At 34.6% G+C, this 13,997-nt stretch overlaps 1 protein-coding gene across 1 annotated transcript in view; it reads left to right on the top strand.

Moving 5' to 3' along the window:
• LOC131962867 (E3 ubiquitin-protein ligase Midline-1-like) overlaps positions 1–13,997 on the top strand; it is a 73,279-nt gene that overhangs the window by 32,765 nt on the left and 26,517 nt on the right. The gene's annotated exons all lie outside the window — the stretch shown is intronic.

Consider the following 13,997-nt stretch of genomic DNA (forward strand, 5'->3'; position numbering starts at 1 on the left):
GGGGAGAGAACGTAGCTTAGCACAGGTCAGTTATCACACTGGCTAATTATCTGCTTTAACACAAAAAAACTAAACAAAAGCAGATTTCTCCTCACTCTTACATGCTCCAGATTGCAAAGTATCGCCCCTGAACACAAAGCAGATGTGTCTTTTTCATGCATTAGGTGACACAGGTGCTTACCAGGAGTCCCTGCTGCGTACCACACTCAGTACATGTGTTCTCCCACTCTGAGGAAATACTTTAAGTAGCATTAAGTTGCATGAGAGGGCACACGTGTGATTCACTCCATACGTGTGAATTTAAATGAATTGCCTGAGGATCCTCTCATCCCTGGTGGCTCCTTTACAGTCTGAGCTGCTGAACATGCTTTGAAATCCAACAACAGGAGATAACAGCTTTGGGAGATTATCCATATGGACTGTAGGGAAAAAAATATATAAGTCTTTTATCCTTGAATATCTAAAACAATAAGAAATGAAAGATGCACTCAATTAAAGTCTGACAGCCTAAACTAACCTTTGCTAAATCTGAAAATTACTGATTTTTCCCCGAGCTTTTTTTGCAGCTAAAGAGTTTGCATTTTAATTGCAATTTGCTCATTTACTAATTAGCTTGCTAACACTTGCTGAAGTTAATTAGCTTAGCAGAGTAGCAGGTCTTAACCCTAGGTGTATAAAAAGAACGAAAAGAGTCTGAATGCATGAAAATAAACTATTTATATGCATTTAACGTGTTATTTATGTGATTAGTTTTTCTGAAAACTCCCTATATATTTGGGGGGCAATTGCACTATATCACCTTGCTAATAGTATCCCAAAATATCATATCGGGATATGATTAAATTGGATCAATCTTTATTGATCCCACAACGCGGAAATTCACTTCACATCAGCAAAAACAAAAGCAAAAGGTGCATATATAAATTTCAGGAAAAGGAGATGTATCATATCTCCAGATTATTGTCAATACACAGCTCTAAGATGGACACAGAGATGGAAAACGGCTTTGTTCATTCCTATGAAAGTTGCTCAGTGGCGCCTGAGGTCAATTTTATGTATAAAATTTACCAGAATTTGCACATTCATGGGCTCAAAGAACACATCTCATGGTTCAGCGCTCCGGTAACTTATATTATAATTAAATTGTTTATTTATTCAGCTCTTCTGGACTTTCTGAATGTTATCGGACTGAATTTTAAAAAAGTCTTTGGGCCAAATGGAATCACGAGGCGTTATAATTTCACGGTTTCAGTGACAATTGTCTTTAAAGCCTGCTGCTCTTCCTGGAGGTTCAACTAGTTGAATTCATGGGCAAATAAATAAGGAGATGATTATAATTTGTGCAACCAGCCTGACACGACAAACACAACAAACTAGAGCAATAACTTAATGAGAGCAAAAGAAAAATCGGTAACACTTTACAATAACCATCATTTGTAAATGGTAAACAGTTTATTAATGTTTAATCAGCATTTATAAACTGTATATAGGCCTTTTAGAAAGGTAAATACATAATTTATTAATTTTTAACTAACTACATCATTCATAAATGACAAATAGGTGGTATATTAATGGAAGTTTATAGTTACTTTACCATTAACAATTAAATTATAATTAATAGTTTAATAGTTTTATTTGCACTCATTTTAACATTTTTAACACCATATTAAGTATGTTAATGATTTTGAAATGATTCATAAACCTTTAAGAAATTGATTGAAAACATTTAAAGATTAAATTTGTATAGCAGTTTGTAAATGGTTAATAATTGGTTTATAAACCATCTATAAACATCACTTAGTTGTTACCGAAAAATCCACCTCCACAAGACAATCCAACTCATTATACCATCTATAAAAGGCCTTCGTATGCTGTAAGCCTGCATTTAACACAAACTGAAACACTCATATTCAGCATTCATCAGTCAGAAAACAAATCTCTCTGCATCGTCTCCTGCACCGAGTCAAAGCGTCCAGTTTCAACCACCAGAGACGAGACATAGAAAGACTCTGTGCTCTGCTCAGGTTCAGGGTGACACAATGCTCCGGGAGGGAAATAAATAGGTTGCTTTAAAAATAAATAAAGTGTGAATAAACACTGCTAAATCAGTTAACCCTCTGAACTCCACCATCCACCAGAGAAATTTACATTTTCTTTAAGAGATCGCCAAAAATACACAGTTTATCATAGAAAGAAACTGTAAAAACAGGCATTATCATCGGAATTTTAACTTTCCAGCAGTCCCTGAATGCATCATAGCTTATATTAGTTTCTGTTAGAAAAAGTAAGGGAAATAATGCTTAAAATTTTGATATTTCTGTCAGTAACTTTATTTTATGTCTAATGTAAAACATCACCAAAATTAAACCTTTTGGAATCACTAAGTCCTGTTAAAAACATGAAGCTTTTCAGTATTTTCATCTTATATCTAGCAATAGTATCTTGTAATTATATTGTTTTGAGTATATTTTACCTACTGACTATAGCTTCATGTGTTTATTTAATTATTATTTTTATTTTTATGTGCTTATGTAGTTATCTTATTGTGTAAAGACTTGTTTTTAGGATTGACATTGTGAGCTTTTTCATGCTTTTAAAGCTGTTCAACTGTTGAATATGGTGAGTTTTTACCTAAAATATTGGCTCCAATTGAGAGTTTTAGTTGCATGTAGTTTAAATGATATTTCAAAAGCATTTTCTACCACCAAAACGTGCTCGTTTCAAGTATTTCTGGCTGATTTTAATGTTTCAGTCGGGCTTTTCAAGCCACAATTGCTCAAAATAAGTAGATTTGGATTTATTTCAAGCTATCGTTGGTTTTTCCAGTTCCTAGATATTTTTACTTATTTAAGAATTGTTAGAAATAAATATGTACTTACTGCACTGGCAGATGATTCGTTGTTTCGAGCATGCATTTGCTTTATTCTAGTTATTTCTTATTTTTTGTCAGTTGTTTTTTGCAGTGTACAGTGAATAAATAGTCGTTTTGAAAAAGAAAGCTAAACCATTTCCTCTAAATTTAATTGCCTTTTGTACTTGGTGCATAAGTGTAGTTTCATCTAATTTATATATAATCTTCAAAATGAATAAATCATAAGTAAAGTCTCTGTGAGGAGGACAGATGGGAAAAGAAAACACGTATGACTGCTTCATTAACTCCTGAGCATGCTTTCTCCCTCACAAACAAACAAACATGCATGTCTGCACACACACACACACACACACACACACCCTGACTATCTGAGGACAGACACGATACGAAGTGTGTTTTCTGGCAGAAGTTGGAGGGATTTGACCACCTGTTGGAGCCTGGAAAGCCTCACGCCAGCCAGCTGGCTCGTATCGTGAGTCTGAAGGGTTAAGACCCTGTTAGCCTCCAGCTGAAGAATCTGTTAACAGCATTTATGGGAAAGATACACATGCAATATGCTACTTATTGTATACTCAAGGAAGAATTAACACAGTTAACCCTCTGAACTCCACCATCCCACCGGCAAAATTTACATTTTCTTTAAGAGATCGCCAAAAATACAGCGTTTATCATAGAAAGACACTGTAAAAACAGGCATTATCATCGGGATTTTAACTTTTTGACAGTCCTTGAATGCATCATAGGTTATATTAGTATCTGTTAGAAAAGTAAGGGAAATAATGCTTAAAATTGTGATATTTCTGTCAGCAACTTTATTTTATGTCTAATGTAAAACATCACCAAAAATTAAACCTTTTGGAAAAAACTAAATCCTGTTAAAAATATTAAATTCTGCGTCCCTTATGCAACTGGAAAGATATAATTGATTAAGCTGAGACGAACAGTAACGTGACAAATATTTTATACTCAAGGAAGATTTAACACAGTTAACCCTCTGAACTCCACCATCCTACCGGCAAAATTCACATTTTCTTTAAGAGATCGCCAAAAATATACAGATTATCATAGAAAGAAACTGTAAAAACAGGCATTATCATCCGAATTTTAACTTTCCAACAATCCTTGAATGCATCATAGGTTATATTAGTTTCTGTGAGAAAAGTAAAGGGAAAAAAACCCCATAAAATTCTGATATTTCTATTAGTCACTTAATTTTACATCTCATTTAAAACGGCGCCAAAAAATAAACCTTTTGGAATAACTAAATCCTGTTAAAAACAATAAAATCTGCACTCCTTAGTGCAACTGGGAAGATATGACTGATAAAGCTGAGACAAATAGTTACGTGATAAAATATTCACTGAAAATCAGACAGAAACAGCCGGCTGTTTACACAGAGCCGAGGGGAGAGGTCGCAACTAGAAGTTGCAAAAAAGTTGTTTTCTTCCAATATTCATGACACTTTTGGACACTTGGAAAAGTACATTCCATTCCAATTTAAAAAAAACCATTCCATTCTAATTAAAAAAACATTCCATTCCAATTAAAAAACATTCCATTCCAATTTAAAAAACATTCCATTCCAATTTAAAAAAGCATTCCATTCCAATTAAAAAAATATTCCATTCCAATTAAAAAGAAAAGAATCAGATAAATTCAACTTCTTATTCATGTTATTATAACTGTGTTATTCTGCACAAAAGACATTTTTGAGTTGTTTCCACTTCTAGCCACGATTGTGCTGGTTTCATGAAGCTGCAGGACTAGATTGAAGTGAAATAAATGGCCACATTGAGCAAAAAAAGAGCAACTATCTGACTTGTTTTGCTGCATTTTCAATAACAGCGAGGCTTAAAACAGTTCTCAGCCTCTGGCTACTTCCTGTTTCAAACCAGAAAGCTATAAAGTTCTGCACACGTCAGTTCACTTAACCTTAATTTATTTCAGTAAAAGGGTTGTTTTGTAGCACGCGTTGAGTAAAAGCACTACAGAAAACAAACAAATCTTGACAGGAACAGTAACCGCGTCTTCAATTATGATTATGTAACGAGTAATGTTAATGGAGTCTTGTAAAACATTCAGAAAAACATGTCAGGTTTCATTGAAATAATCCCTTAACTAGATTAATTGTTGGGTCATATTTTTTTGTACTTGCTCTGCAGAAATGACTTGAAGCTTTAAGGAGAAAAAGTTTTAAAACAAGCGACAGAAACAGAGTGGAAGTTAAATGGAGGTCTCGGTGGAAGCTAATTATCACGGGGAACAAGCCAGCCGACATGCAATATTAATGCTCAACAACACTTTTGATTTTTAATTCATAAAGACAGAAAACTTTGGGGAAGTTCTTCAAAGATGAGACATGAAAAGTCTCCGTTTGTCAGGTAACCCAAACCTGAAATACTTCAGATGTCTTTTTCCTCGTCTTTCACTCAGATACACAGCAAAATCTGGAGTGTTGTTTTTTTAATGTTCTTTTAATGTATCGTAAAAGAAAACAATGAATGTTAATTATTAGTGAAAGGAAATAACAGGATTTTAGGGTTAAAAATACACTTTAATGTGTCATAAAATAACACAATGTATGTTAAAAATTGACACTCAAAGTGAAAAGGAATAACACGATTTGGAGTTAAAAGTGCACTTATGTGGTGTCATTTAAACCAGTGGTTCTCAACCTGGGGGTCCCGACCCCAATTGGGGTCCCGAGATGATTTCTGGGGGTCACCAAATCATTTTGGAAGTCAGCTCTGTCTCCACTGTGTTAATGTGTTCATGTGATAATGTCTTTTTGGTCATTTAATGTCTTTTTTTGGGGCAATTGTGTGTTTCTTTTAGTCATTTTGTATCTTTTTTGGTCATTTTGTGTCTGTTCTGGTCATTTTGTGTCTGTTCTGGTCATTTTGTGTCTTTTTTGGTCATTTTGTGGTCAATTTGTGTCTTTTTTTAGTCATTTTGTGCCCTTTTTTTTATCATTTTGTGTCTTTTTTGGTCATTTTGTATCTTTTTTGGTCATTTTGTGTCTGTTCTGGTCATTTTGTGTCTTTTTTGGTCATTTTGTGGTCAATTTGTGTCTTTTTTTAGTCATTTTGTGCCCTTTTTTTATCATTTTGTGTCTGTTTTGGTCATTTTGTGTCCTTTTTTTTATCATTTTGTGTCTGTTTTGGTCATTTTGTGTCTTTTTTTAGTCATTTTGTGTCTTTTTTGGTCATTTTGTGTCTTTTTTTAGTCATTTTGTGTCCTTTTTTTTATCATTTTGTGTCTGTTTTGGTCATTTTGTGTCTTTTCTGGTCATTTTGTGACTTTTTTGGTCATTTTGTGGTCAATTTGTGTCTGTTTTGGTCATTTTGTGTCTTTTTTTGGTCATTTTGTGTCTTTTTTTTGATCATTTTGTTTCTTTTATTGGTGATCTGAACTGTGCCTGTGAGATTGTGTTCAGTGAGCGGGGGTCACGGACAACGTGCATGTTAAATTGGGGGTCGCGACTCAAAAAAGGTTGAGAACGACTGATTTAAACAACACCAAGGGTGTCAAATATTTAACACTATTAAAGAGTTAAAACAATAACACTTTTCAAAGTGTAATTTTAACTAAAATAATCTGTGAGAGCTATATAAACTCAGAAAAAGTGTTAAATTTAACACTCTGAGTTGAATTAACACTCCTAATTTTGCTGTTTATGCTGCTTTTCTTTCATTTTCTTGGAGTCTGACAAGTCGAGACTGTTTTGGTCATATTTTCCAGACCATTGCATGCATATCACTTTTTGCACTGATCTGCTGGAATGTGAGATATCGGCACTCGGCACAGCAGGAAAAAAAAGACTATCAGATGATTGGAATGGTTCCCTTTTTTCAGTGGCGGTGCATGGTTTGGTGTGTGATAAGAGCTGTGTGTGGAGGTTATTGTGGGAACACCCATCCTTTCTCACAGATAAAATTACCCCCGTCACAGGAAATTGACGGAGAAGGCGGCTGGAAATAGCTTTTAAAGTCCTTGGCTCTGGGTCTGAGGAGAAAGAACCTTGAGGATAAAAGATGGCCACCGCTTCACTTTCACATCAGACGCTTGTTGTGTGTACACGGTCATTTATTTGGTTTAATCAGCCGCCTTTTAGTGTTAAAAACAACTTATTTTAGGTTGTCGGGTGCAAACATGCACGATAAAACATCACAACGTCTTGCAGAGGAGCATAATATTTACCTTTATATCCTTCTACTGTCTCATCCATCTTTTATATCATGAATACACGTTTCAAGAACAAGTTTCTCTTTTTCAATCAACACAAACTCCCCTTAACCCTGTGGAGTTTGGGCTATTTTGTCTGTTTTGTTGGCCTTTTAAACGGCTTAAAAAGTGTTCACCGTACCATGTTGTTAGAATGGTTTAAGTACAATCTCACCTATATGACCAGATAATTATTTTTTTCATTTTGACTTAATGGATCAACATTTTCAACACAGAAAAACCCACAAAAAAATGAAAAAAAACCCCCACAAAACATACATACAAACACACAAAAACCAAAAAACAAACAAACCAAAAACAGACACAAAATTACAAAAACACAGAAAACACACTGAAAAACACACTGAAAACACACAAAAAATGACAAAAAACACACAAAAACACTTTTTATTCTTCTTGGTTTTTTTTTTGTTTTTTCTTTTACAAAAAAACGCACATACAAACACTCTTAAAACACAAAAATACACTGAAAACATATATATATTTTTTTTTTTACAAAAACCACTCAAAAAATTACAAAAACCCACAGAAAGCACACTGAAAACACACAAAAAAACACATAAAAACACAAAAATTGACAATATCACTCAAAAGCACATTAAAGACAAAATATTGCAATAAAAATGCTGAATGCAAATTGCGAAATTAGCTAAACTGAATTAATGATCTGAATGTTGTGAATTCCCCCTTTCTTTGCTACAAGACTTTTGCATGCAAGTAATCATGCAATCAATCAATATACACCTGTATATATATATATATATATATATATATATATATATATAGCTGATTTAAAGATCCTGCAAAGTCTGCAGAGTCTATGGAACATCCTTTGCATCACACTGTTGCTTCAGGGAACATGAAGGGAAGTTATTTCCAACCCATAAAATTAGGAGAATACTGTTATATTTACTGTATATTTGTGTTTAGGAGGCCATTTACCACTAGTATTATATTACTGGAACTGGACAAATGGAACAAAAAGCTTGTGCAGGATATAAAGAAGGGTTCTGGTTAACAAAAAGCCTTTTACATTGTCTGCTCTCATCATGAATAGTCCGTTATCGTGACATTTGTCCCAGTTTTGTTTTGACACCCACGGTCCACTTTCTTCTGCACAAAATGATCCTTTTTTTGCACACATACACACAGACACACACACACTCTGTCCTTTCCCAATATCCCCCAAGCACAATGTTCCGTCCTTGCTGTGTTTTCTTTTTTAATCTTTTTGAGTCGGGGATACTTTTTTCATGTCATCTGTGTTTCTCTCCGACTGATACAAACATATTGTTCCAATTTAGAAAAGGGAAAAGGCTCACTGGTAGAAAAACACACCGGGGACCTTTATCAAATACAGGACGCTGTTTATAATCAGGACTTCACAATAAGAGAGAAATATAGTGTAGATGTGTAAACAGAATGGCTGCAAAATCCTACAGTCTGTCTCTCCCGTTTTTAATTTCTTTCTTCCTGTTTTTCTTCCTGTGTCTTTTTTTGTAATTTTGTGTCTTTTTTTTGTAATTTTGTGTCTTTTTTGGTCATTTTGTGTCTTTTTTGGGTAATTTTCTGTCTTTTTTGGGTAATTTTCTGTCTTTTTAAAATAATTGTGTGTCTTTTTTAAATAATTATGTGTCTTTTTTGTAATTTTGTTTCTTTTTTGGGTCATTTTGTGTCTTTTTAAAAATATTTTTTATCTTTTATAGTAATTTTGTGTCTTTTTGGGGTCATTTTGTGTCTTTTTTTGGTAATTTTGTGTCTTTTTTTGGTAATTTTGTGTCTTTTTTTGGTAATTTTGTGTCTTTTTTTGTAATTTTGTGTCTTTTTTTAGTAATGTGTCTTTTTTGGTAATTTTGTGTCTTTTTTTTAGTAATTTTGTGTCTTTTTTTAGTAATTTTGTGTCTTTTTGGGGTCATTTTTTGTAATTTGTGTCTTTTTTGCATCATTTTGTGTCTTTTTTAAATAATTGTGTGTCTTTTTTGGTAATTCTGTGTCTTTATTTGGTCATTTTCTTCCTTATTTGTAAATTCTGTGCATTTTCTGGACATTTTGTGTTTTGATCGTGATAAATATACCATGAAGAAATATAGAGTAGATGTGTGGACAGAACGGCAGCAAAATCCTACAGTCTGTCTTTCTTTTTTTAATTTCTGTCTCCCTGTTTAACTGTCCACTTTTGTTCTCGCCTTCTCACAGTTTCTGTCTCCATCTGTGTGATGAAAGTTACTCTGATCTCCCTCACACACACACACACACACACACACACACACACACACACACACACACACACACACGAGCAAAAAAGAAAAAAGAATGAAGTGAGATTCTGGCAGCTGGTTGAGGATTCCTCAGAACACAATCCTGCTCAGTGTCACAGTAAATCTCAAAGAAGATGTAGCTCCTCTCAAGTTCTCAGCTCACTTGCCTACCTGTCTCCATATATGGCAGCGTGTGTGTGTGTGTGTGTGTGTGTGTGTGTGCATGCATCCTTAGCTTATCTGCAGAGCTTCAGGCTGCAGCGCGGCCGCTCTAACACACATGAACAGCGTGACAATGGCGGGGAACATAAAAAAGTTTTATTTTTAAGTCGATATAAAGACGTTAGGCAGACTTTGCATGCGTTTCATCTCTCGTGTTTCAAAGAGATTCTGGATTCTTGTCGGCTGATATGTGAAGAAGCTGTGAGAGGATCTGCAGCAGAAAAAAAATAAAATCTCCCCAGTGATTCAGAGCAGATGCTGTGGAAAGAACCGGCTCCGTCAGCTGACCACACTTAATAAATACGTCTTATTTTTAGACGTTATATATTTACATTTCAAGCAGATTTCACTGCTCGTCTGCAACACTTGAGTCACTGTCTGAGCGTCACTGTCTGGATTAGAAACCGACCACGTTGTCATTATTAAATGTCTAAACCAGGGTTTATTTTTATGCACGCAAAAAAATAATATTGCATATTACTTAATTCAATCTGTGCAACATTTTGTACACTTAAAAACATGAGTAATGAGTAAATTTAAGTCATATTTTCAAGTACGTCTGAATGAATTGATTTATGTGGCTTGATTACCACATAGAGTGAATGTAACTGAAATATTATGTTAATTTATATGGAAAACTGAGTAGAAATCACTAAACAAACTGAGTAAATATAATTGAAAACATTTGTAGGATATAACTGCAAATTTGCTTATAATTTCCTTAAAAAATGCGTCACACTGACTGATTTTATGCTTATTGTACACTTATTATTACAAATATTTAAACCATGTAATCTGTGAGTCAAATATTAATTTACTTTGAAGAAGTAAACTTATATGTTAACATCCTTATTCTGCCGCCCCCGCAACCCGGCCCCTGGAGGTCACTAAAACAATTATTTTTGCTTAAAATCTGCTTTTTTTAAGTAATAGATTGCAACATTTCTTCAAACCCTGCCCAACAAACCTTTATTGAAACATAAACTGTCCAAAAAAACAAGTTTTTCTTCCATTTTTATACCATATTATATTGTTATGGGTGGATTAGCCTGCTATGCCTTAACCTTAAAAATTAATTTAGCATATTGAACTGACCGTTTCACTGGAATTACTAAATAGGGCCTCAATGCAGCCAATCAGAATCGAATATTGTATACAGACCACGTTATAAAATGAAAGTACTCAACTACACTGGCTGTAAACGTGTTCTTAAGTATATGTATTTAATGACTTTTCTCTCCTGGTTTCAGAGTGTGTGAAGTGATTTAGCAGCCACGCAGCTTAGCGCTAAGCTAATCAGCATCCATTGGCTTACTGTATATCTAAAAACTCATCAAATCAACAAGCTCAGCCTTGTCAGTCGGGCCAGATATTGACTTTGCACAGATTCATTTTTTTGGGTACAAATCCGGCTCAGACTGCAGCAGCAGAAAGAGGAAGAGGAGAGAGATTCTGGGGATAAACAAGCAGGATGATTGTCAGGTGATGAGCTCTGACGGCAGTTTGCCTCCTAAAGATTAACTCTAGTTGGCAACATGGACGCTGTGGATGTGTTTTAACCCTTCATGGCAACTCTGACCTTTAACTTTGTGGAGAAAAAGTGCAGAAGCGTGCACAGAGTGACAGCACGGTTCATTTTATTAAATCCCTTATGTACATGTCACAGTGTGTCTCACTGAGTGTGCATGTGGAGATGTAATGCTTCTTTTGTGTCTTTTTTTAGTAATTTTGTGTCTTTTTTTTTAGTAATTTTGTGTCTTTTTTTTTAGTAATTTTGTGTCTTTTTTTTTAGTAATTTTGTATCTTTTTTTTTTTTTTAGTAATGTGTCTTTTTTTGTTAGTTTTGTGTCTTTTTTTGTCATTTTGTGTCTTTTTTGTCATTTTGTGTATTTTTTGGTCATTTTGTGTATTTTTTTAGTAATTTTGTCTTTTTTTGGTCATTTTGTGTCTTTTTTTTTGTAATTTTGTCTTTTTTTTGTCATTTTGTGTCTTTAAGTAATTTTTTGTTAATATTGTGTATTTTTTCTGTCTTTTTTAAGTAATTACGTTTTTTCTGTCATTTTGTGTGATTTTTTAGTAATTTTGTGTCTTTGCTAATTTTGTGTATTTTTTAGTCATTTTGTGTATTTTTTGGTCATTTTGTGTCTTTCTTTAAGTAATTTAGTTTTTTTTAGTAATTTTGTGTCTTTTTTGTTAATATTGTGTATTTTTTGTGTCATTTTGTGTCTTTTTTAAGTAATTTAGTTTTTTCTGTCATTTTGTGTCTTTTTTTGGTCATTTTGTGTCCTTTTTTGTTAATATTGTGTATTTTTTCTGTCTTTTAAGTAATTACGTTTTTTCTGTCATTTTGTGTAATTTTTTAGTCATTTTGTGTCTTTTTTTTAGTAATTTTGTTTCTTTTTTTGGTCATTTTGATACTGCCTCCAGTGGCCCTCAGCTAATTTGAGTATGAGACCCCTGCTTCAGACCCTTGTTGTGCATCAAAGGGTTAATGAACAACAAGGAAGTGAGTTTGAGGCTGTTTGTTGGCTGTTAGTGACACTGATGCAGCCTCTGGGGCTAAAGCAGAATATATCTGGACCAAGATCCTCTTTGTTTACAGTCCAATTACCAACTTGCAGGAAAAAAATGAAAATGTTTGCATTTGTATACAATATTCTGTAATGTACATGACAAATATGTTTTGCATTGAAGCATGCATGCATGCTTTGTGCAGCACGTGGCCCAGCTGCTGACTTATTGTTGTGATTCTGGTTATAAGAGCTTTAGTTTATTTTTATCTCTGCAGATGATAACGGTCATGACAGCATCATGTCCCCCTCAGAGTAGACCTTTATGCTGCTTTTGCTTTTGTGTGTCATCAGCGTATTAAGGCCACCCATTAAGCCCCTAGTGCCACTACAGCACACACACATGCACAAAGACACACAAATCCCACCCTCTCTCTCTGTGTTTACCGTTGTTGTTTATTCAATATTCCCCTCGGGGTATATATCCTTTATAATCCTCAGCAGAAAATCACAACTGGCTGTGTTTACACTGCTGCTAAAAAGTGGATTAGCATGTAGTAGAACTGTTGAAAGTGCAAATTTTTGCATGAAAGCAAAGGAAGGATGTGTAAACTGTGCTTTTCCAATAAGTGAAGTAAATTTACTGTTCTGGCCTTGCAGGAAACATGCAGGAAATATCAGTATTCAGAGTTTAAATTCATCAGGAAAACATTTCTGAGCAGGACGGAGGAGACGCAGCATCAGAGCGGCTTAAGCTCGCTTGGTTTGGCAATAATATGACGGTCTTGGAAGTAAAGGAGACAGCTTGTGACTGGGCGGATGAAAAGCAGAAAAAGCTAAAAAAGCAAAAAGAAAGTAGGGGATGGGGAAATAAAGGGAGGAGCGTTAGGGGACAGACGTGCTGTCACACGTTTGCCGGTTCGTTTGTGTCTTTTTGTGTCATTTTGTGTCTTTTTTTGGTCATTCTGTGTCTTTAAGTAATTTCGTTTTTTTCTGTAATTTTGTGTCTTTTTTTAGTATTTTTTTTTTGTAATTATGTGTCTATTTTTTTGTCATTTTGTGTCTATTTTTTTTAGTAATTTTGTGTCTTTTTTTGTTAATTTTGAGTATTTTGTGTCATTTTGTTTCTTTAAGTAATTTAGTTTTTTTCTGTCATTTTGTGTCTTTTTTTGTAATTTTGTGTCTTTTTTTTAGTCATTTTCTGCCTTTTTTTGGTCATTTTGGGTCTTTAAGTAATTTAGTTTTTTTCTGTCATTTGTGTCTTTTTTTAGTAATTTTGTGTCTTTTTTTAGTAATTTTGTGTCTTTTGTGTCTTTAAGTAATTTAGTTTTTTTTAGTAATTTTGTGTCTTTTTTTTTGTAAATTTTGTGTCTTTTTTGTGTCATTTTGTGTCTTTAAGTAATTTTGTTTTTTCTGTCATTTTGTGTCTTTTTTTAGTTATTTTGTGTCTTTTTTCTGTCGGGGCATCAGAGCGGCTTAATCACGCTTGGTTTGCCAATAATATGACGGTCTTGGAAGTAAAGGAGACAGCTTGTGCCTGGGCGGATGAGAAGCAGAAAAAGCTAAAAAAGCAAAAAGAAAGTCGTAGAGGAGGGGTAAATAAAGGGCGGAGCGTTGGGGACGGGGCTGACGTGCTGTCACCTGTTTGCCGGTTCGTTAGCCCGGAGCGCTGCTGCTGCTGCTGCTGCTGCTGCGTGCTCTCATAGGGAAAGCTTTTGATGCCTAATTTGCCGCTCGGCCGGGTTTGCGCATGGCTTGGTGCTCAGTGGAGCTGCTGTCCCAGTCTCATCCTCCACTAGAGTCGCTCCGCTGTCGGACGGGGCAGGATGAGGAGGCAGTACAGGGACGAAGGCTACCACCCGCGCCCAGAGGTACAAAAACTAGAGTTTT

The sequence above is a fragment of the Centropristis striata genome, chromosome 24, assembly GCF_030273125.1.
Source record: "Centropristis striata isolate RG_2023a ecotype Rhode Island chromosome 24, C.striata_1.0, whole genome shotgun sequence".
NCBI lineage: Eukaryota > Metazoa > Chordata > Actinopteri > Perciformes > Serranidae > Centropristis > Centropristis striata.